We start from the raw sequence: 25,405 nt of genomic DNA, 5'->3' as shown, positions 1-25,405 counted from the left end.
AGGACCTTAAGAGAGGTGGCTAATGAGATAGTGGATGCATTGATGTTAATTTTCCAAAAGTCGCTAGATTCTGGAAAGGTTCCATCAGACTGGAAAGTAGCAAATATAACCCCTCTATTCAAGAAGGGAGGGAGGCAGAAAACAGGAAACTATAGACCAGTTAGCCTGGTGCCTGTTGTGGGGATGATGCTAGAATCGATCATTAAAGAGGTTATAACTGGGCACTTAGAAAAACTCAAGGGAAGAGTCAGCATCGTTTTGTGAAAGGGAAATCATGATTAACCAATTAATTGGAGTTCTTTGAAGGATTAACTTGCACTGTGGATAAAGGAGAGCCTGTAGACGTGCTGTACTTGGATTTCTAGAAGGCATTTGATAAGGTGCCACATCAAAGGTTATTGCAGAAAATAAAAGCTCATGGTGTGGGGGGTAACAAATTAGCATGAATAGAAGATTGGCTGCCTGGGAGAAAACAGAGAGTATGCATAACTGGGTCATTTTCTGATTGGCAGGATGTAATGTGCAGAGTCCTGCAGGGTACTGTGCTAGGGCTGCAAATTTTTACAATTTATACCAATGACTTAGATGAGGGGAGCGAAGGCATGGTGGCTAAATTTGCAGATGGCACAAAGATAGGTAGGAAAGTATGTTGTGAAGAGGACATGAGGTTGCAGACCTATATAGATAGGTTGAGCGAGTGGGTAAAAATCTGGCAGATGGAGTACAATGTGGGAAAATGTGAAGTTGTTCACTTTGGCAGGAAGAATAAAAAAGCAGAATATTACTTAAATGGAGAACAACTGCAGAATTCCGAGGTGCAGAGGGATCTAGGTGTCCTTGTGCATGAGTCACAAAAAACTAGTATGCAGGTACAGCAAGTAATTAAGAAGGCTAATGGAATGTTATCCTTTATTATGAGAGAAATTGAATATAAAAGTAAGAATGTTAGGCTTCAGTTATACAGGGCATTGGTGAGACCAGATCTCAAATACTGCATGTAGTTTTGGTCTCCTTATTTAAGGAAGGATGTAAATGCGTTGGAGGTGGTTCATAGGAGGTTTACTAGATTGATACCTGGAATGAGTGCGTTGTCTTATGAGGAAAGGTTGGACAGACTGGGCTTGTTTTCACTGGAGTTTAGAAGAGTGAGGGGTGACTTGATTGAAGTATATAAGATCCTGAACGGCCTTGACAAGATGGACGTGGAAATGATGTTTTCTCTTGGGGGTGAGTTCAGAACTAAACTGTTATAAAATTAGGGGTCACCCTTTTAGGACAGAGATAAGAAATTTTTCCTTTCAGAGTTGCACAACTCTGGAACTCTGCCTCAGAAGGTGGTGGAGGCGGGGTCATTGAATATTTTTGAGGCAGAGGTAGATAAGTTTTTAGGCAAGGGAATCAAAAGTTATTGGGGGGTGGATTGGAATGTGGAATTAGTAATACTAACAGATCAGCCATGACCTTATTGAATGGCCGAGCAAGCTTGATAGGCCGAATGGTCTACTTCTCCTATTTTGTATGTTCGTGTGTTCATAACCCGTATCACCCAGTGTCTCCCTCTAACCCATATCACCCAGTGTCTCCCTCTAACCCGTATCACCTAGTGTCTCCCTCTAACCCGTATCACCCAGTGTCTCCCTCTAACCCATATCACCCAGTGTCTCTCTCTAACCCGTATCACCCAGTGTCTCTCTAACCCGTATCACCCAGTGTCTCTCTCTCTAACCTGTGTCACCCAGTGTCTCTCTAACCTGTGTCACCCAGTGTCTCTCTAACCCGTATCACCCAGTGTCTCTCTCTAACCTGTGGCACCCAGTGTGTGTCTCTAACCTGTGTCATCCAGCATCTCTCTCTAACCTATGTCACCCAGTGTCTCTCTAACCCGTGTTACCCAGCATCTCTGTGACCCATGTCTCTCTAACCCGTGTCACCCAGTGTCTCTGTGACTCAGAGCAGATAAGTGATGATTTTTTATTGTCAAGGGTTTCATGTTCACTGTGTCTGGGTAGAATATGCTCAGTTACTAATGTTTTACTATAGCTGGGAAGCTGAACACTGAATGAGCTTCCATGTAACATTATATGACTTACTCTGCAGATCATTTTGGTGGGAAGCCAAGAATAAGTTCAGTCCTGCCGAGAGATCCCTCCATTTCACTTGTAAATACATGGCAAATTTCACTACAATCAGAAATATTTTCCAATTATATTCCTATTTCTTTGAATCAACTCTCTGTGCAGGATAGTGGCATTTATCCAGTTCAGAATGGGGAAGCACTTGATTTAATGCTATAAAATATTCCATACTTTCAACTCCAAGCAATGGGAAAGGGGATTCTGTGCAGTGGATGAATGAATGGGAAAGGGATTGGTCCATTCAAAATCAGCTAAATATTGTTTGTTTCTTTTGGAAATGTTTTGATCAGCACATGATAGAATTTGAGAATATAGGAACACAAAAGTTCTGTTGTAATTCTGAACTTGGACCAAATGGAATTAAAAGCTGTCATGGGAGTGAATGGGAATGTCTGTGGTATACCGGGTTTGACCGGGATACACCTGGGATTGACAGAGTTGTGTGATGTACTGGCATTGACAGCATGATTGTGTGGTATACCTGGATTGGGGGTGTGTGGGGGTCGGGTGTGTGTGTGGGGTGTGTGTATGGTGTGTGTGCGCGCGCGTAATCGAGACAACATTAGGAATGTGATTGGCAGGAAGAGATTTCATTCTAATTGATTCTTTACTCTGCAAAAGCCTCATATTTCAGTGTACAGTGACAGCCGTAGAGTCTGGTAATGGAGGGAGATGAGAAAATATATCAGGCGACCCACAGAGACATCTGAAGATGGACACAGGAGCTTACATCAGTGAATGTCCCATACATTAGAAGTTTGTGAAGCCCTCTGTGTGTTTGTTTGGGACAGTGGGGATGGGGGATATTTGAAACTTTCAGAAGCAAACAACTCTAGAATCACGAGAAATACAAATGAACTATTTTTCCACACTCCTCTTACATGTTTGACTATTTGAAGAATGCTTTTAATGTGGATAGGGGATGATTTTCATTGAGACTGAGTTGCTTTGTATGTTTATAAAAACAAAAAGCTAAAAGCTACTGCGGATGCTGGAAATCCAAAACAAAAACAGAATTGCCTGGAAAAACTCAGCAGGTCTGGCAGCATCGGCGGAGAAGAAATCAGTTAACGTTTCGAGCCTTCATGGCCCTTCGGCAGAACTGAAGCATAGTTAGGAGAAAGGAGAAATATAAACTGGTTTAAGGTTGTGGGGGGCGGTGGGGGGGGGGAAAGAGAGAAGTTGAGGGTGTGGTGATTGTGGAGATAAGCAAGCCATGATAGGAGCAGATAATCAAAAGATGTCACATTTTGTCTGTGACATCTTTTGATTATCTGCTCCTATCACGGCTTGCTTATCTCCACAATCACCACACCCTCAACTTCTCTCTTCACCCCCCCCCCCCCCCCCCCCCCCCCCCCCCCACCTTAAACCAGTTTATATTTCTCCTTTCTCCTAACTATGCTTCAGTTCTGCCGAAGGGCCATGAAGGCTCGAAACGTTAACTGATTTCTTCTCCACCGATGCTGCCAGACCTGCTGAGTTTTTCCAGGTAATTCTGTTTTTGTTTTGCTTTGTATGTTTGTCAGTTTGTTCTAAACACTGTTCATTGTAACACTGTTGAACTGAAGCAAGAATCTCCAGGGCAAGGGGGACCCCAGTATGGGGAGTGGGATGTGATCGCACAGGCTGTCAATCCAGGTATACCCCACACATGCTGTCAATCCAGGTATACCCCACACATGTGCTGTCAATCCAGGTATACCCCACATACACACACGCACACACACATATGCTGTCAATTCAGGTGTACTACACACACACACACACCACTGTCAATCCAGGTATACCACTCACACACACAGACACACATGCTGAAAGCCAGATATTCCCCACACACATACACACACACTGCCAATCCAGGTATACCACACACATACACACACAAACACACACACACGCTGTTAATCCAGGTATACCACACCCACAACCGCTGTCAAGCCAGACCACCATACCCACAACCACTGCCATCCAGGTATACCACATACACACATGGCCAATATAGGTATACCACCCCCACACACATACCGTCAATCCAGGTATACCACACGCACACACCCCTCCCCCACATCAAATCCCAGTATACCCAATGCATACACACACATACACACACACACACTGTCAATCCAGGTACACCACATGCACGCATGCTGCCGATCCAAGTATACAAAACGCATACACATAGGGGGAGGGTTCTGGTTTCTGGTTGTGAGGGGTGGGGGGGGAGTCAATCGTGAGGAGGGTTTTGGTTGTGGGGAGGGGTTTTGGTTGTGGGGATGGGGGCTGGTTGTGGGGAGGGGTTTTGGTTGGGATAGGGGTCTGGTTGTGGGGAGGGCTTCTGGATCTATGGCTGAGGGTCTGGTTGTGGGGAGGGGGGGTTTTGTTGTGGGAAGTGGGGGTTTGGTTGTAGGGTGGGGGTTCTGGTTGTCGGGGGGGGGGTGTCTGGTTGTGGGGAGAAGGTCTGGTTGTGGGGAGAGTGGTATGGTTATGGGTAGGCCCATTTTTCTGTTTTTTTACAGACCACAAGTCTTTGTTGTAAGAAATTGCAGGCAGGAAGAATACAGGAAGAATATGTTTGTTTACAGAAAGGTTCTCTCTCGAGCTGTGCTGGAGCCATGAACTCTCATTACCCTGCTGTGCAAAAGAGGAAAAGCCAATCTGTGATCAACTGTGCAATTTAACCTGACTTCCAGCAGGAGACTGTTTTGTTGATGGAGATCAATAGTTGTAGCATTGTACCCGTGAGATATTAGCTTTGGAATAGATGTACACTTTTTTACATGTGAGCTCTGTAATCAGAGCAGAGAATCACCTCGAGCAATGCAGCATCTGCTTCATCTGTGAGAAAGATTGTAATAGCAAATCCTGCTACATAAACATTCAGCAGTTCATCATTTGCCTTTTAATTAGAAATTTTTCAGGAGGCTAGAATTACCGTAAAGTTTTAAGGGATATATGTAAGTCAGGTGAGGACAGGAATGAGTTATTCTTGTGTTGTTTCCATGGTTAACTAGCAGTTAAATATCCAGATAACTTTTTGGTAAACGGGGAGACTGATTAGTTCCTGGGTGATTGGCAGCAGCCACGGAACTGAGTCAGCTTTGGGAGAGCGAGAGAGGAGGGAATGGGGAAGCAGCGATGTACATAAGCTTGCAATGGGCCAGCTTGTAGAGACAATGCTGTGTGTTTAATCAGATTCTAGTGGCTATCATTAAATAATTAAAGGAGATTAGAAAAGAAAATGTATAGACAGTGATTAGAACGTGGAGCTGTCTGTTACAAACTGTTGTTGAAACTGAGTCCAGGGTATTTTTTTGAAGAGAATTAATGCAGGTTTTTTAAGGGGCATTAGACCAGATGGTTCGTTTGGCATATCCTTCATGAACAAATGGCCTTTTCCTGTGTTGTAACATTCATTTATTGTATGATGTGTGTAACTGGATCTCAGCTACAATCTGTGTTTAATTAGATGCTGATGTTAGTGGGCATGCAATACCAGTGATCTGTTAGCCGGACTCCACACCAGCCTAATTAAGATAACACACAGCTCCAAGAAAAGCCGATGACTGCAAAACAGCTAACAGTGCAAAGGCAGCTAGAAATATAGGCTTGTGATAAAGACAACTGATTTGCAGCTGAATAACTCATGCTCCATTTATATTATGTGGGGACTTTACAGGTGTTCTGGAGGTTGCAAAAAAAAAAGTGGCATGTAAATACAGACAGAGCTTTCTGCTTAAACTGCAGACATACTCAATGACCCCCTCGACCTTAATGCAGGAAAGAAAATCTAGTTTACCCATCATATACAGTCCGAGATCTAGAAATTTCAGACAGTCAGCATGTGTTGCAGAAATTAGATTTCTCAGTTGCTGGTTTTCCTCCAGATTCACTTCCCCCCTCCCCCACCAACCCCAGAAAATATTTCTGTTGATGCAATTGCAGCACTTTCAGGTATACTTACACACACACACACACACACTTTAACATTAGAGCAAGCAGAGTTTACTAAAACTAGTTTGCAACAGGGAAATTTCTGTACAATCACACTCCCAATTACACAGGAGCAGTGAGCTCAAACCATCCATCAACTAACTGGGGATTTCACATCCAAACCACAGGCCAGACTACTTTGTTAACAGAGGAATTGAAAGTGCAGGCTTGTAGTTGGGGTGTATATGTGCCGTGATACACATGCCAAATATTTTGTGTTAACTCACTGCCATACCAATGCACATTTTGGAATAAAGGCAGGTTAACAATCTTGTTTTAATAATTGAACAATTTTTGCTCTACTTCAATCAAGGACAGGAAGTGCAATGACATCATGAGGAGTAATACTGACTTAAATACCAGGAAATAAAGAGGCAGTGTAAATTGTTGCTTTAAACCTGAAACAGAAACTATTTGTTGTTGGTCAGTTTTATGGAAACTCAGTGCACCCTTGCAGAATTCTGCCTTTACACTGAAAGGATTAAGATATTTTTAAAGTCAGATTATTTGCCTGAACATCCAATACAACATTACAGGACCCAGTTACTTCTATTGGGAATGTAACCCATATGGTGAGTGTCTATATGTCATAGAGAATTGCCATTCAAACCCAGTGTCTATTATATATGAACAAGGAGCAGGAGTAGGCCATTCAGCCACTCGAGCCTGCTGTACCATTTAATAAAATCATGGTTGATCTGATAGTAACCTGAAATCTGCATCCCACTTATCCCCAATAACCAATCACCCCCCTTGCTTACCAAGAATCTATCCACCCCTGCCTTAAAAATATTCAAAGACTCTGCTCCCACCACCTTTTCAGGAAGAGAGTTCCAAAGACTGACAACCCTCTGAGTGAAAAAAATTTCGCCTCGTCTCTGTTTTAAATGAGTGACCCTTTATTTTTAAACAGTGACCCCTAGTTCTAGATTCTTCCATGAGAGGAAACATCCTCTCCACATCCATCCTGTCAAGACCCCTCAGGATCTTATATGTTTCAATCAAGTTGCCTTTTACTCTTCTAAACTCCAAGGGATACAAGCCTAGTCTGTCCAACCTTTCCTCATAAGACATCCCACCTATTCCAGGTATTAGTCTGATAAACCTTCTCTGAACTGCTTCCAACGCGTTTACATCCTTCCTTAAATAAGGAGACCAAAATGTGGCCTCACTAGTGCCCTGTACAACTGAAGTATAATGTCCCTACTTTTGTATTCAATTTCCCTTGCAATAAATGATAACATTCTATTAGCTTTCCTAATTACCTGCTGTACTTGCACACTATCCTTTTGTGATTCATGCACTAGGACACCCAGATCCCTCTGCACCTTGGAGCTCTGCAATCTCTTACCATTTCAGGACGTGCAAATTGGCATAGGGACGCGAGAATAAGGGAAGTAAACACATGGCTAAAAGAGTGGTGCAGGAAAGAGGGGTTCCATTTCGTGGGGCACTGGCATCAGTATTGGAACAGGAGGGATCTGTACCGTTGGGACGGTCTCCACCTGAACCTGGGACCAGTGTTCTAGCGAAAAGGGTAAATAGAGTGGTCAACAGGACTTTACACTAGAAAGTGGGGGGGGGAGGGTAAAACTCCAAGAAGCATGACTAATGGAAAACAAAGCAGCAGGTTAGCGTGTCGGGGGGTGGATTCAACTTCATGGAAAATTATGAAAAAACGGAAAAGAAAGAGCCCAGGCGAGGCTATTAAAGTCTCCAGAACACAAAATAGGACACAGTGTTTGGAAAGGGCTAGGAATCTAACTTCAAGCACATCAGATAAAGGGACGACAATGAGAAAGGGGACAGGAAATACAGGACTGAAGGTGTTGTATCTGAATGCACGCAGTATACGAAATAAGGTAAATGAGCTTATGGTGCAGATTGAAATTGGCAGGTATGATGCGGACATCACGGAGACATGGCTGCAAGGGGATCAGGACTGGGAGCTAAATATCCAAGGATATACATCCTATCGAAAAGATAGGCAGGTTGGCAGAGGGGGTGGGGTTGCTTTGTTAGTAAGAAATGAAATTAAATCGATAGCAAGAAACGACATAGGGTCAGATGATGTAGAATCTTTGTGGGTAGAGTTGAGGAACCGCAAAGGTAAAAAAACCATAATGGGAGTTATGTACAGGCCTCCGAACAGTAGTCAGGATGTGGGGCACAAGATACACCAGGAGATAGAAAAGGCGTATAAGAAAGGCAAGGTTACAGTGATCATGGGGGACTTCAAAAAGTAGGTAGACTGGGAAAATCAGGTTGGTAGTGGATCCCAAGAAAAGGAATTTGTGGAATGTCTACGAGATGGCTTTTTGGAGCAACTTGTGGTGGAGCCCACTAAAGAACAGGCAATTCTAGATTTAGTGATGTGTAATGAGGCAGATTTGATAAGGGAGCTTAAGGTGAAGGAACCCTTAGGAGGAAGTGACCATAATATAATAGAATTTACCCTGCAATTTGAGAGGAAAAAGCTGGAATCAGATGTAACGGTATTACAGTTGAATAAAGGCAACTACAGAGGCATGAGGGAGGAGCTGGCCAGAATTGACTGGGAGATGAGCCTAGCAGGAAAGACAATGGAACAGCAATGGCAGGAGTTTCTGGGAGTAATTTGGGAGACATAACAAAAATTCATCCCTAGGAAGAAGAAGCATACTAAAAGGAGGACGAGGCAACCATGGCTGACAAGGGAAGTCAGGGACAGCATAAAAGCTAAAGAGAAAGCATACAATGCGGCGAAGAGCAGTGGGAAACCAGGGGATCGGGAAGCCTACAAAGTCCAACAGAGGACGACTAAAAAAGAAATAAGGAGGGAGAAGATTAAATATGAGGGTAAACTAGCCAGTAATATAAAAGAAGATTGCAAGAGTTGTTTTTAGATATATAAAGGGTAAGAGAGAGGCAAAAGTGGACATTGGGCTGCTAGAAAATGACGCTGGATAAGTAGTAGTGGGGAACAAAGAAATGGCGGAGGAACTGAATAGGTACTTTGTGTCAGTCTTCACGGTGGAAGTCACGAGTAACATCCCCAAAGTTCAAGAGAGTTGGGGGGCAGAGGTGAGTATGGTGGCCATTACCAAGGAGAAGGTGCTAGGAAAACTGAAAGGTCTGAAGGTGGATAAATCACCTGGACCAGATGGATTACACCCCAGAGTTCTGAAGGAGATAGCTGAAGAGATAGCGGAGGCGTTAGTGGTGATCTTTCAGGAATCACTGGAGTCAGGGAGGGTCCCAGAGGACTGGAAAATCGCTAATGTAACCCCCCTGTTTAAGAAGGGAGTGAGGGAAGAGATGGGAAATTACAGGCCGATTAGCCTGACCTCGGTCGTTGGTAAGATTTTATAAGGATGAGATTTCAGAATACTTGGAAGTGCATGGTAAAATAGGGCAAAGTCAGCATGGTTTCACCAAGGGGAGGTCATGCCTGACAAATCTGTTAGAATACTTTGAGGAGGTAACGAGTAGGTTAGACAAAGGAGAGCCAATGGATGTTATCTACTTGGACTTCCAGAAGGCCTTTGACAAGGTGCCGCACAGGAGGCTGCTCAGCAAGATAAGAGCCCATGGTGTTAGAGGCAAGGTACTAGCATGGATGGAAGATTGGCTGTCTGGCAGGAGGCAGAGAGTGGGGATAATGGGGTCCTTCTCAGGATGGCGGCCGGTGACTAGTGGAGTTCTGCAGGGGTCAGTATTGTGACCACAACTTTTCACTTTATATATTAATGATCTAGATGAAGGAACTGAGGGCATCCTGGCTAAATTTGCAGATGATACAAAAATAGGTGGAGGGGCAGGTAGTATTGAGGAGGCGGGAAGGCTGCAGAAGGATTTGGACAGGTTAGGAGAATGGGAAAAGAAGTGGCAGATGGAGTACAACGTGGGGAAGTGTGAGGTCATGCACTTTGGTAGGAAGAATAAAGGCATAGACTATTTTCTAAATGGAGAGAGAATTCAGAAATCTGGAGTGCAAAGGGACTTGGGAATCCTAGTCCAGGATTCTCTTAAGGTTAACTTGCAGGTTGAGTCGGTAGTTAGGAAGGCAAAAGCAATGTTGGCATTTATTTCGAGAGGACTAGAATATAAAAGCAGGGATGTGCTGCTGAGGCTTTATAAGGCTCTGGTCAGACCACATTTAGAATATTGTGAGCAATTTTGGGCCCCGTAACTCAGGAAGGATGTTCTGGCCCTGGAGAGGGTCCAGAGGAGGTTCACGAGAACGATTCCAGGAATGAAAGGTTTAACATATGAGGAATGTTTGAGGACTCTGGGTCTATACTCGATGGAGTTTAGAAGGATGAGGGGGGGATCTGATTGAAACTTACAGAATACTGAAAGGTCTGGATAGAGTGGACGTGGGGAAGATGTTTCCATTAGTAGGGGAGACAAGGACCCGAGGGCACAGCCTCAGAGTAAAGGGAAGAACTTTTAGAACAGAGATGAGGAGAAACTTCTTTAGCCAGAGAGTGGTGAATCTATGGAATTCATTGCCACAGAAGGCTGTGGAGGCCAGGTCATTGAGTGTATTTAAGACCGAGATAGATAGGTTCTTGATTGATAAGGGGATCAAAGGTTACGGGGAGAAGGTGGGAGAATGGGGTTGAGAAACTTATCAGCCATGATTGAATGGTGGAGCAGACTCGATGGGCCAAATGGCCTAATTTCTGCTCCTATGTCTTATGGTCTTTTAGATAATATACTTCTCTTTTATTCTTCCTGCCAAAATGGACAATTTCACATTTTTCCATGCTTGTTTTTTTAAAATTTGTTCATGAAATATGGGATTTGCTGGCAAGGCCACCATTTATTGCCCATCCCTAATTGCCCTTGAACTGAGTGGCTTGCTGGACCATTTCATAGAGCAGTTAAGAGTCAACTACATTGTTGTGGAACTGTAGTCACGTGTAGACCAGACCGGGTAAGGACGGCAGATTTCCTTTCCTAAAGAAAGGGATTTTGTGAACTGGATGGGTTTTTAACGACAATTGATGGTAATTTCATGCTGGTTTCATTTTCTTTTAATTGAATTTAAGTTCAATTTTAATTTGAACCCATGCCCCTAGACCCTCTGGATTACTAGTCTAGTGACATTACCACTACACCACTGTCTCCCCATTCATTGAGAAAAAAATATCAGGGTACATTTAAATGTACTTTCCAAGCTTGTCATTTCAAAACAACCTCTCTGGAACCACCTTGGAGGGGCGAAAAATTCAACAGAAGTAAACAGAATATTAAATTTAAACGTGCTGTCGTGAGTTGATAGGATGGAATGGGCAGGACATCTTTGGGAATGCCAGAAGAGGAGGATAGGATAGGATGAAACAGAATGGTGACTGATTTTTTTTGTAAGGCTGGGGGAGCAGTTGTAGTTCAATGTTGAGGTTAACAGTCTATACAACAGCTTCCAGCTTTTGCAGTGTGAATGGTTGTGATGCCACCAGGAATGGATCTCTCAGGGCAGAAGTTCAGTTTGTGGGCAATGGTCTGACTTGGATGACCACAATCACAATTTGAGCTGTTTCTCATGTTCCATATCCTCCCTGCCCTATCCTCAAATGGCTGCTGGTTGCCCAGATTTTCTGTGGAAGGTTGAAAGCTGGAACATCACTGCTCGGGTCAGTTACAGGTTGCAGTTGGTCATATTTTCAGTCAAATGGGAGGCGTGCCATCGCGAGCGGGGCTATCATTTGTAGTGTGTGTTCCAGTAGGGGCTATGGGATTTCAGGCGATTGTGTGGATTTTATTTGAGGTCCTATGTCAATGGGAGTGATTGTTAGCTGTCAGCCAGTGATGTTCTTTGAGGAGGATATTTATCCTTGGATATCAGGATGTTCAATGTGTGCCAGCACAGGAAGCCACTCGAACTATATTGGTCTCTATGCCCCAGAAATAAACCTCATAACTTCCCGTAAGTGAATATCTACCGTGTTTGTGTGGCGGCTCCTGAGCCAGGTTGAGAAGCAGGACTCCGCTGTTGGGTAGACCAGAGAGAGTGAAGCAGTGCATAGTGTATTGGCTCTGCTGCCCCACATGACCAATATAACAGGCACATAGTCGGTAGAGGCTGACAAAGAGAATAAGATATTGCTTTTCAATTTGCACTATTAAATACAAATCACAAAATACTTGATAAATGATCTGCCCAATGGGGGAGCCAGCATCATTTCCTCCCTCCAAGATGCAGCAGGTTTCACCCGGGCTATCCCTCGCAAGCTGACTGTAACATTTCACACAAATCTGCTCGGGATCGAAATCTTATTATTCAGAGAAACTCGTGTAACTATTTTATGATAATACACCCAATACACATCATTTAATTTCATGACATTGAGCTTGTGTGAAAAGCAACTCAGTATCGTAATCCATTTCCTTACAGCACACTCAGGATCTTGCAGGAAGCTGTTGCAATTTAAATTTCTTTTTGCACAGCTGTATAGTCATCATGAATGACTGATTATTTACAGCCTCACTGTGGAGGACCCAGACTGGATTGGGCATTATATTAGGTTTTGTTTCACTGATTGATTTCTGTACTGCGAAATTCAATTGTGACTGCCCTGTGCCTGTATCTCTGACTCTTACGCCTTCCACCAGGTTGTCTACCAAAGACAGCTGTTTTTTTCCCATCAAGTTCAAAAATCATGTAGCCCAGCAGTTTTAGAAGAACTAAGCATAGTAGCTCAGGAGATGACACTGGAGGAGCACAGAAAGTTTGAACATGCGCTAGTTTTTAGCGACAGATACAGGTATTGTGGGTGATATGTGCAAACACAGACAATTGGCTGGCACCTTTGATAGGTGGAAATATATAAGCGGGTTCTTTTCACAATATGTGTCTTTCTAGATTCCATATATAACCTGTGATTAACAAGATTGATTATGGTGTGTACTTAAGCAGATTTATTGATGATGGTGCATGTCTAACTAGATTCATTGATGTTGCATGACTAACTGGATTCATTGATGACGGTGCATGTCTGACCGGATTCATTGATGATGGTGCATGTCTGACCGGATTCATTGATGGTGCATGTCTAACCGGATTCATTGATGGTGCATGTCTAACCGGATTCATTGATGATGGTGCATGTCTAACCGGATTCATTGATGGTGCATGTCTAACCGGATTCATTGATGACGGTGCATGTCTAACTGGATTCATTGATGGTGCATGTCTAACCGGATTCATTGATGATGGTGCATGTCTAACCGGATTCATTGATGATGGTGCCTGTCTAACCAGATTCGTTGATGGTGCATGACTAACTGGATTCATTGATGATGGTGCATGTCTGACCGGATTCATTGATGATGGTGCATGTCTAACCGGATTCATTGATGATGGTGCATGTCTGACCGGATTCATTGATGATGGTGCATGTCTAACCGGATTCATTGATGTTCGTTAACAGGAAGCTATAATAATTTCCACAATGTTACTGGAATTTATTGTAAAATAGAGTAATAGTGGAATGTGTTTATTTGTGTGTGTTGTCATGACTTGCTGGGGATGGTGCGCTGCAATATCAAGTCCCACTGCTCCCCGAGCCATGACAAATGTGAAAAGTTTGATCAAACCACCTAATTGTTTAATTTAGGTTAACAGAATATGAGCACCAGGTTTGTAAACTTAATAAGTAAATAACTGTTCATTAAACAAATTGTCTTTAACCAGTGGCAAAAGAAAGAAATATGAACTGCTAATTTCTAACTCTATAACCTAAACTCTACCCCTTCTTAATTCCCTATACAAACATATACAAGACACATAAAAACATGGATTTTAAGGGTGGGATAAAACAGTTCAATAGGAGCAATTCCGGAGTACAGGATTCAATGGGTTGATTTTGATCGATGTCTTCCAAATTCCTTTTAGTTCTTTGTTGGTGACACATGGTGGTCTTCCCAGCACTTCCAGTATTTAGTTCACTGGTTGAGCACTTGCTTTTGAATGTTTTTTACGGTGATTTTCCCCTTTTCCTCTTGATGGGTTTTTCAGAGAGAGAGCAGGCTATAGAGATATGAGGGGGAAAAAAAAGCTAGCCATTATTGTAGAATTACTAGAATATTACACACACAGGAGAAAGAGGTTTTAGGTCTTTTCTCTTTTTAGGCTTGGAGCTTTATTTTCTGACGCACTGCTCTCACACAAACTCTGGTCACCTGGTTAGGAGCCAATTAAAATGTTCTTGCCAGGCAGTTCCCTGTTAAACTGGACGACTCCTTGGCACCATCCTGTCTTTCATGGCACATTCTGCTCCAGGACAGCAACATTTTATATATCCCTCATTTTGTTCCAGTAGACATGTCTTTCAAACTGCAGCTATTATTTTAATTCACAGTCCAACAGAAATAAAAAGATATGTTATTTACATGCCTCCATCCTTAAAAGAGAAGAAACGCCATCTCAAAAATGTGTTTCATCACAAGGTATGTGACACATGGACAACAAAACACGAGACTTACTTCAATTCATCCTTCTTCCCCCTTATACAATCTTCAGCATTTCTTACCCCTTTAACTTATTTCAGCATTTTCTGCCTGTGACATTGCATCCGCGATCACATTATCTTTGCCAGCAATGTGAACAATCTTTACATTGAATGGTTGAAACGATAGACTCCATCTAAACAGTCTCGCATTTCGAGTTTTAAACTTTTCAATGAACGCCAGCGGATTATGGTCAGTGTAGATTAGTGTTTCTTTGTTATCGTGTCGGACATAAACTTCAAAGTGTTGAAGAGACAATAACAACGCTAGGGTTTCTATTTCTACTGTAGAGTACTTCCTCTGATATTAATTTAGTTTCTTGGAAAAGTACCCCACCGGCTCTCTATCCCTAATTGATCACCTTGTAATAGGACTGCACCTACCCCCAAGTCACTAGCATCAATTGCCATTTTAAAAGGTTTGGTAAAGTCAGGGGCAGCCAACACTGGTTCATTTATTAAGACTGCCTTCAGCTTTTTAAAGGCTGTTTGGCATTCTGCTGACCATACCACTTTTGCCTGTTTTCTTAACAAATTGGTGAGAGGTACAGCTATTGTGCTGAAGTTATGCACAAACTTCCGATAAAACCCATACATTCCCAAAAATCTCTTGATTTCTCATTTAGTTTTAGGAATGGGAAATTCCATTGGAGCATTCACTTTTGCTGCTCTTGGCAACACTTGCCCTTGTCCTATGATGTGACTTAGCTAAGTTACCCTTGCCTTTGTAAATTCGCTTTTGGCCAGATTTATGACGAAGCCAGCCAACTGTAATTGCTTAAACAGGTCTTCTAATTGCTTTACATGTTCTTCCCATGTGTTACTATCTATTACCGCATCATCTAAATAAACCACACAGTTATGTAGCTGGAGTTTTTAAAATCCAAATGGCATGATATGACATTGATACAATCCACTCGGTGTAACAAAGATGAATCTTTCTTTATCCTTTGATGTTAATGGCACTTGCAAGTACCCCTTCAATAGATCAATTTTACAAAGAAAGAGGCACTGCCAACCCTATTGATGCAGTCTTCTAACTGAGTACTTAGGTACGAATCTGTCCTCGTTACTGCATTCGCTTTCCTGTAGTCTGTACAAAATCTAGTCGATCTATCCGGCTTAGGAGCCAACACTACTGGTGAACTCCAGCTACTTTGACTAGGCTCGATCAATTGATTTTCCAGCATATATTGGATCTCTGTTTCTACCTGAGCTTGTTTCTCTGGGCTCAGCTGATAAGGATGTTGTTTTATTGGCACTGAGTCTCCTACGTTTACATCATGTTTAGCTAATGTAGTATATCCAGGTATATCCCTACAAATCTCTTATACTTCCGAAGTAACCAAGTAACCTTATTAGATCTTCCTGTGGTTCTTCCTCTAAATATGAGAACACAGTGTCTAACTGTCCCAGTATTGTTTTATTGGCTAGTCGAATTGTAGGAGGTTCGCTCTGTGCACTGTCTATTTCTTCTTCTACCTTATTCTCACTGTCTCTGTCATCGTGCATTACTCCAACACCTGGCACACTTGCTCTTTCTTATCATCTTCCCTGCAGTCATATTGCTTCAACATGTTTATGTGACAAACCGTTTCTTCTTCCTATGCTCAGGAGTATCTATCAGATAAGTCACTTTACTAACTCTCCTAACTACCTTGTAGGGGCCACTGAATTTCGCTTTCAGGGGTTCACCCTGCAAAGTCAATAATACCGATACTTCATCTCCTCCTTGGAACGTTCCAGTTGTAACATGTTTGTCTGCCCATTCTTTCATTTTTGCTTGTGAAATTTTTTAATGCTCTTGTGCTACTTTACATGCTCCTGTGAGTCTTTCCAGAAACATGGACATGCAATCTAACATGGAGGAATCGTCTTTCTGCTTTAGAAACTTTTCCTTAATTGCTTTTAATGGACCTCTTATTTCATGACCATAGATCAATTCAAATAGACTGAATCCAGTCGATTCAATTGGAAAATTTCTGGTCGCAAATAGTCAGAAATCTAATCCTTTGTCCCAATCTTTGGGTATTTGTGGCAATAGGTCTTAATCATGGTTTTGAGAGCCTGATGGTATCTCTGTAAATCCCTGTGTCTGTGGGTGACAGCTGGTAGACTTTAGTTGTTTGATGCCCAAACTGCTGATTATGTCCTGGAAAATTTTAGACATGAAGTTAGAACCGTGGTCATATTGTATTTCAATTGATAGCCATAACGAGTGAAAAATTGAAACTTTTCCACTACCACTTTAGCTATAATAGTCCTGAAAGGAATAGCTTCTGGAAATCAGGTTATATCCATGATTGTAAGGATATACTGATGTCCTGCTTTCGTTTTGGGTAATGATCCCACACAGTCTACTAATACCTGACTGAATGGTTCTTCAAAACTGTTATGGGTATTAAATGTGCTGGTTTGATTACATGTTGAGGTTTATCTACTACCTGACATGTATGACACGTTTTACAAAATTGTAGTACACCCTTTTGAAGCCTTGGCCAGGTAAAATGCCTGTTTATCGATGCTTGGGTTTTCCATATTCCTACATGTCCTGCCATAAGAATTTCATGTGCTATTCACAATATCCCCTTACGATATTTGGGCAGTACCACTATCTGACGAACAACCATCCAAATCTCATCCGCAGATCTGTGAGGGTGTCTCCACTTCCTCATCAGAACTCCGTTTTTAATGTAGTAGCACTCCGGAACTCCGTCCACCTCAGCTTCAGTGTGAGCTGACTGTGCTAACTTGTTTAACTCCGGATCTGCTTTCTGAGCCTCAATTAATAAAGACATGCCAAACACTTCCTTTGAATTATCCTCATCCTTAAAAAATGTTTTGGCTACTCTTAACATCTGCTCATGGTATTACTTTGACCTCTGGTGATGGACTTTGTTTAGCCATTGCTCTGGTCACCACCCTCGAGTGAAAAATACCAGGAACTTGTTCTTGTAACTGCTCCATCTCTTAAGGCTCGCTCGGACTTTCCATAATTGTGGGTGAAGCTATAACCTTCACTCCAGCCAAATCATTCCCCAGGAGTAAATCAACTCCGTCCACGAGTAATTTCTTAACCACTCCTACAACCACCGACCCAGATAACAAATCATACTCCAATTGCACTTTGTACAATGGAACCGGGGCACATTCTCCACTTATCCCGTATACCAATACTTTAGCTTTCATTGAACTCTCTGGAGGGAAAACTAGGTCCTTCTCCAACAAAAGAGTTTGAGTAACTCCTGTGCCCCTTAATATAGTTATGGGTTTAGCTGCATCATTTGATGAAAAGGAGGTTATCTTTCCTTTCGACAAAAACCTTTTATATCTCTCATCTACTTTATTCACTTCACCTGCATTCACAGCAGTGGTTACCTCCAGTCCCTTATTTGTAGTTAAAGCTACAATTTGATCTGTGGCATTTTCTTTCTGAGTTCTCTCTTCGGACTCCCTCTTTCGAACTCCAATAAGTCCCATGGGCTTCCCTCACAACTTCCAGCATTCTGAACGAATGTGTCCAATTTATTATAATGGAAACACTTAGGCTTTCGAGTTTCACCTCCAAGCTCAGTACCTTCCTTCCTAATCTGGGGAGGAGGTCTCAAGGTATTCCCAGCTATCCATTCTTTACCCTGGTTCCTTGCCTTCCTTTTACTCTCCCACTTTCTATCCTTTTCAAATTTATGGGGTGATGAAAAAAAGGTTTAGTTTTATGGATCAGCTCATAATCGTCAGCCATTACTGCTGCCTGTCTAGCAGTTGCAACCTTTTGGTCTTCAACATGGGTTCTTATTACAGAAGGTAGGGAGTTTTTAAATTCTTCCAAGATAATGATCTCTCTGAGAACCTTAATAGGTAGTTTCAACTCCTAATGCTCGTATCCACCTATCAAAACTACTTTGCTTAATCCTTTCAAATTCAATGTAAGTTTGCCCAGGCCGTTTCCTTAAATTTCAAAACTTTTGTCTATGCTTCAGGGACCAACTCATATGCACTCAAAATGGCCTTTTTCACCACATCATAATCCTTAGAAACCTCCTCTGACAGTGAAGCATAAATTTCCTGTGCTCTACCTGTCAATTAGCTCTGCATGAGCAATGTCCAGTTTTCCTTTGGCCGGTTCATCTGTTTAGCTATCTTCTCAAATGAAATAAAGAATGCTTCAACATCCCTTTCCTCAAACTTTGGAAGAGCTTGTACAAATTTAAACATCTCCCTATTGGGTTCTGATCTGGAAATAAGTCCTGCCTCACCTCCTGGTGTCTCTATTTTAACTGCCAGCATTCTAAGCTGAAATTCTCTCTCTCTTCTCTTTCTTCCTTTTCTAACCTCACCATTTCTAATTCCCTCTGGAGATCAAGTTTTCACTTTTCCATTTCTTGTTTTCTTTCTCTCTTCTGCCTTTCTGCCTGTTCCTTTTGGAATGCCCTTTCTCTTTCCTTTTCTGCTGCCTCTGGTTCCAATTTTTTTTATTTGCAACTGAATTTAAGCCCATTCCAATGAATCACCCCTTGGAGAATTTGATCTCTTAGGTATTCCTTCCAGTGTTAAATGCTGTGCTATCTCTTTGATTATCTTTGCCTTCCTAGCTTTGGCAGGCAATCCTACTCTTAATTTACTTGCCAATTCGATTAACCTGACTTTTGAGATCCCTTGTAAAATCGTCAGGGACACCTGTTCCACCTGCAGGAAAGCTTTAGCAGTTTCCAGTACCATCTTATTTTTTGATAGTACAAACCTGGTGTTTCCTTTTAGCTTTTATTACTTATCAAATCTACACCCAAATCATCATTGTCTTTTGTTCCAGTATATCCCAGGACGAGCCCCCAAACGTTGTCACAACTCGCTGGGGAGAGTGTGCTGCAATATCAAGTCCCACTGCTCCCCAAGCTGTGACAAATGTGAAAAGTTTGACCAAACCACCCAATTGTTTAATTTAGATGAACAGAATATGAGCACCAGGTTTGTAAACTTAATAAGTAAATAACTGTTTATTTAACAAATTGTCTTTAACCAGTGGCAAAAGAAAGAAATATGAACTGCTAATTTCTAACTCTATAACCTAAACTCTACCCCTTCTTAAATCCCTGGACACACATATATAAGATGCACAAAAACATGGATTTTAAGGGTGGGTTATAACAGTTCAATAGCACCAATTCCGGAGTACAGGAGTCGATGGGTTGATTTTGATCGATGCATTCCATATTCCTTTCCGTCCTTTGTTGATGACACATGGTGGTCTTCCCAGCACTTTCAGTCTTTAGTTCACTGGTTGAACACTTGCTTTTCAATGTCTCTAATGGTGATTTCCCCCTTTTCCTCATGACAGGGGTTTTTCAGAGAGAGAGCAGGTTATAGAGATATGAGGAAAAATAAAACAGCTGGCCATTAATGTAGAATTACTAGAATACTTTACACACAGGAGAAAGAGGTTTTAGGTCTTTTCTCTTTTTAGGCTAGGAGCTTTTTTTTCTGCTGCACTGCTCTCACACAAACCCTGGTCACCTGGTTAGGAACCAATTAAAATGTTGCCAGGCAGTTCCCTGTAAAACCGGACTCCTCCTTGGCACCATCCTGATTTTCATGGCACACTGTGTTCCAGGACAGCAACATTGTATATATCCCTCATACTGTTCCAGTAGATATGTCTTTCAAACTGCAGCCATTGTAATTTTAATCCAGAGCCAAGCAGAAATAAAAAAGATATGTTCTTTACAGTGTGTGAGACTTAACTGAATTAGAGGCAGCTTGTCAGGGTGCTATGATAAGAGAAGTTAGGATTGAAATGTTAATTAGGTGAACATGGGAAGTTTTAGAATGTGAAGTGTAAAAGGAAGATTTACATTTTTAAACAAACTATAGTGGCTTAAGTTCAAAGGAGGGATGAAATGTGTCACCTAGCCAGGTGACGTTTAGAAACAGTATGTTTGTTTTTCCCAAAGATTATTGGCAGAATTGGTACTATGATAGATTTTTTATTAGTAGAGAGGTAAAGTTGAAAAGACTTAATGAAACAATGGGAATTTGCATTCAAAGGGGAAACTATGTATAAAGGAGTGAAAGCATTTTGAGATCTAACAAGTGTGAAAAACCTTCAGCATCTGTGCCTCAAGCTGCTGTCTTCAAAGAACTGATGTTAAGAAAACTCACTTTGAATTCGACTTGTTCAGAGTATCATGTTTCTTTGCGTGGGTCTTTTAAAATCTTTGTGTCTTAGTGTTGCCTTAATGAAAGTGTAACTGGGAGTTAGATTGATTAGGGGATTTAGAAGTTATCATAGTAGTAATTTGAAGGATCTATGTATGTATTTAAAAATCACTTTTAATAAATATTGAATCTAGTTTTGTAAAAACTACAAGACATGGTGGTCTTATTACTACTGAATTCAAGGCACGCCTCTTGAAATTTATACAAACTGCAAGACGGTTGATGATGGTGCATGTCTAACCGGATTCATTGATAATGCTGTATGTCTAACCGGATTTATTGATGATCGTAAATGTCTAACCAGATTCATTGATGATGGTGCATGTCTAACCAGATTAATTGATGATGGTGCATGTCTAGTCAGATTTATTGATCATCGTGCATGTCTAACCGGATTCATTGATAATGGTGCATGTCTAACCGAATTCATTGATAATGGTGCATGTCGAACTGGATTCCACAACACTCCCACAACACTCAAGAAGCTTGACACCATCCAGGGCAAAGCAGCCTGCTTGTTTGGCACCACATCCATGAACTTTCACTCCCTGCACCACCGATGCACAGTAGCAGCAGTGTGTACCATCTACAAGATTCACTGCAGGAACTCACCAAAGCTCCTCCAACAGCACCTTCCAAACCCATGACCACTACCATCTAGAAGGACAAGGGCAGCAGATAGATGGGATCACCACCACCTGGAAGTTCCCCTCCAAGTCACTCAGCAGCCTGAATTGGAAATATATCGCTGTTCCTTCACTGTCGCTGGGTCAAAATCCTGGAGCTCCCTCCCAAACAGCACTGTGGGTGTACCTACACCGCATGGACTTCAGTGGTTCAAGAAGGCATCTCACCACCACCTTCTCAAGGGCAACTAGGGATGGGCAAGAAATGCTGGCCTAGCCAGCGAAGCCCACATCCGTGAATGAATTTTTAAAAATTAATTGATAAAGATACATGTCTAATCAGATTCATTGATAATGGTGTATGTTTAACTGGATTCGTTGATAATGGTGCGTGTCTAACCTGATTTATTGATGATGGTGCATGTCTAACCGGAGTCATTGATAATGGTGCATGTCTAACTGGATTCATTAATAATGGTGAATGTCTAACTGGATTCATTGATAATGGTGCATGTCTAACTACATTCATTGATAATGGTGCATGTCTAACCTGATTCATTGATGATGGTGCATGTCTAACCTGATTCATTGATGATGGTGCATGTCTAACCGGATTCATTGATGATTGTTCTTTGATGAAAAGCTTTGATGAGGGTAATATTGTGCATACGGACTTTCAAAAGGCATTTGACAAAGACTTGATTTTGCATAATAGACTTGTTTGCAGAAGTAAATCTCGGGGGATTAAATGGACAGTGACTGTCCGGAAATGAAATTGATTAAGTGATGGAAAGCATAATAGTGGTGAATTATTGTTTTTCAAACTGGACTGGGTATATAGTGATGTTCCCCAGGAGCCACTGCACTTTTGATAGACTGGTTTGGGTTTACAGGGCATTGTTACAAAATTTGTTTATGATACTGAAACTCGGAAATGTAGTAAACATTGAGGATAGTAGTAACAGATTTTAAGAGGACATAGACAGATGGGTGAAATGGACAGACATATGGCAGATGGAGCTTAACGCAAATATGTATGTGGTGCTACAATTTGGTTGGAAGACTGAGAGGAAATATAAATTGAACATTACAGTTTTAAAGGGGAAGCAGGAACAGAGAGACTTGGGTATGTACACAAATCTTTGATGTTGGCAGCACAAATTGCTGTTTAACAAAAACGCATGGACCTTTTGTTTCGTTAATAGAGGCAGAGAATATAAATGCACAGAAGTTGCATTAAACCTTCATAAATCACTGGCTCGGCTTCAACTGCAGTATTGTGCCCAATTCTGGGTACCACACTTTACAAAGCCATAGAGAGGGTGCAGAAGAGATTTACTAGAATTGTACCAGGGGCTTTAGTTATGTGCAGAGACTGGGTTGTCCTCCTTAGAGCAGAGAAAGTTAAGAAATTTGATAGAGGTGATCAAAATCATGAATGCATTTTGATAGAGTAAATAAGAAGAAATTGTTTCCACTGGCAGGAGGATCAGTCACCAGAGAAAGCAGATTTTGATTTACATTGAACTGTCTAAAAGGAGGTAAGACAGATTCAATAAATAGTAACATGTAAAATGGAATTGGATAAATACTTGAAGGGAAAGGTTTGCAGGGCTGTGAGGAAAGAGCAGAGCTGTAGGACTAAGTGGATCGTTCTTTCAAACAGTTGGTGGAGACGTGATGAGCTAAGAGGGCTCGTTTTGTGTTGTAACATTCTATGATTCTATGTTGTGTATCCAGGCGAATTCATCGATGATGGTATGTGTCTAACAAAGTGAGTTGATACGTACTGAACCATATTCCATTGATGGGGCGGGTTTAAATATTCTAGGATTGCGAATGTACATCTAACCAGAATATAATGATGATTTTTAAAAAATTTCATTTATGGGATGTGGGTGCCACTGGCTGGGCCAGCATTTATTGCCCATTCCCAGTTGCCCTTGAGAAGGTGGTGGTGAGCTGCCTTCTTGAACTGCTGCAGTCCATGTGCTGTAGGTACACCCACAGTGCTGTTAGGAAGGGAGTTCCAGGATTTTGACTCAGCGACAGTGAAGGAACAGAGATACATTTCTAAGTCAGGATGGTGAGTGTTCCCATCTATCTGCTGCCCTTGTCCTTCTAGGTGGTAGCGATCATGGGTTTGGAAGGTGCTGTCTAAGAGCCTTGGTGAGTTCTTGCAGTTGGTACACACGCTGCTGTCACTGTGCGTCGGTAGTGGAGCGATTGAATGTTTGTGGATGGGGTGCCAGTCAAGCAGGCTGCTTTGTCCTGGATGGTGTCAAGCTTCTTGAGTGTTGTTTGAGCTGCACTCATCCAGACAAGTGAAGAGTATTTCATCACACTCCTGACCTGTGCTTTGTAGGTGGTGGACAGGCAGGAGGTGAGTTACTCTCTGTAGGATTCCCAGCCTCTGACCTGCTCTTGTAGCCACAGTATTTATATGGCTAGTCCAGTTCAGTTTTTGGTCAATAGTAACCTCCAGGATGTTGATAGTGGGGCATTCAGTGATGGTAACACCATTGAATGTCAAGGCGCAATGGTTAAATTCTCTCTTGTTGGAGATGGTCATTGCCTGGCATGAATGTTACTTGCCACTTGTCAGCCAAGCCTGGATGTTGTCCAGGTCTTGCTGCATTTGGACATGGACTGCTTCAGTATCTGAGAAGTCGTGAATGGTGCTGAACATTGTGCAATCATCAGTTAACATCCCCACTTCTGATCTTATGATGGAAGGAAGGTCATTGATGAAGCAGCTGAAGATGGTTGGGTCTAGGTTACTACCCTGAGGAACTCCTGCAGTGATGTCCTGGAACTCAGATGACTGACCTCCAACAACCACAACCATCTTCCTTTGTGTTAGGTATGACTACAACCAGCGGAGAGTTTCCCCCTGATTCCCATTGACTCCAGTTTTGCTAAGGCTCCTTGATGCCACACTCAGTCAAATGCTGCCTTGATGTCAAGGGCAGTCACTCTCACCTCACCTCTGGATTTCAGCTGTTTTGCCCATGTTTGAACCAAGGCTGTAACGAGGTCAGGAGCTGAATGACCCTGATGGAACCCAAACTGTGTGTCATTGAGCAGGTTATTGCTAAGCAAATGCCACTTGATAGCACTGTTGATGACCCCTTCCATCACTTTACTGATGATCGAGAGTTGATTGATGGGGCATTAATTGGCCGGGTTGGACTTGCCCTGCGTTTTGTGTACAGGACATACCTGCGCAGTTTTCCACATTAGCAGGTAGATGCCAGTGATGTAACTTGACTGGAACAGCTTGACTAGAGGCATGGCAAGTTCTGGAGCACAGGTCTTCAGTACTGTTGCCGGAATATTGTCAGGGCCCATATCCTTTGCAGTATCCAGTGCCTTCAGCTGTTTCTTGATATGATGTGCAGCCTGTGATGCTGGGGACCTCGAGGGGAGGCCGAGATGGATCATCCACTTGGCACTTCTGGCTGAAGATTATATCGAATGCTTCAGCCTTAACTTTTGCAATGAAGTGCTGAGCTTCTCCATCATTGAGGATGGGGATATTTGTAAAACCTCCAGTGAGTTGTTTAATTGTCTACCAGCATTCATGACTGGATGTGGTGGGACTGCAGAGCTTAGATCTGATCTCTTGGTTGTGGAATCGCTTAGCCCTGTCTTTCACTTGCTGCATATGCTGTTTGGCATGCATGTCGTCCTGTGTTGCAGCTTTAGGTTGACACCTCATTTTTAGGTGTGCCTGGTGCTGCTCCTGGCATGTCCTCTTGCACTCTTCATTAAACCAGGGTTGATCCTCTGGCTTGGTGGTAATGGTAGAGAGGAGGATATGCTGGGCCATGAAGTTGCAGACTGTGGTTGAGTACAGTTCTGCTGCTGCTGATGGCCCACAGCACCTCATGATTGCTCAGCCTTGAGTTGCTAGATCTGTTTGAAATCTATCCCATTTAGC

General features: G+C 42.3%; 1 protein-coding gene across 4 annotated transcripts in view; it reads left to right on the top strand.

The window, feature by feature from the left end:
• LOC144669456 (CCR4-NOT transcription complex subunit 3-like) overlaps positions 1–25,405 on the top strand; it is an 86,983-nt gene that overhangs the window by 7,510 nt on the left and 54,068 nt on the right. The gene's annotated exons all lie outside the window — the stretch shown is intronic.

Source organism: Cetorhinus maximus, chromosome 29 (genome assembly GCF_964194155.1).
Source record: "Cetorhinus maximus chromosome 29, sCetMax3.hap1.1, whole genome shotgun sequence".
In the NCBI taxonomy this organism is placed as follows: domain Eukaryota; kingdom Metazoa; phylum Chordata; class Chondrichthyes; order Lamniformes; family Cetorhinidae; genus Cetorhinus; species Cetorhinus maximus.
The sequence above is the reverse complement of the archived record's forward strand: the minus strand, read 5'-3'. Positions and strand labels throughout refer to the sequence as shown.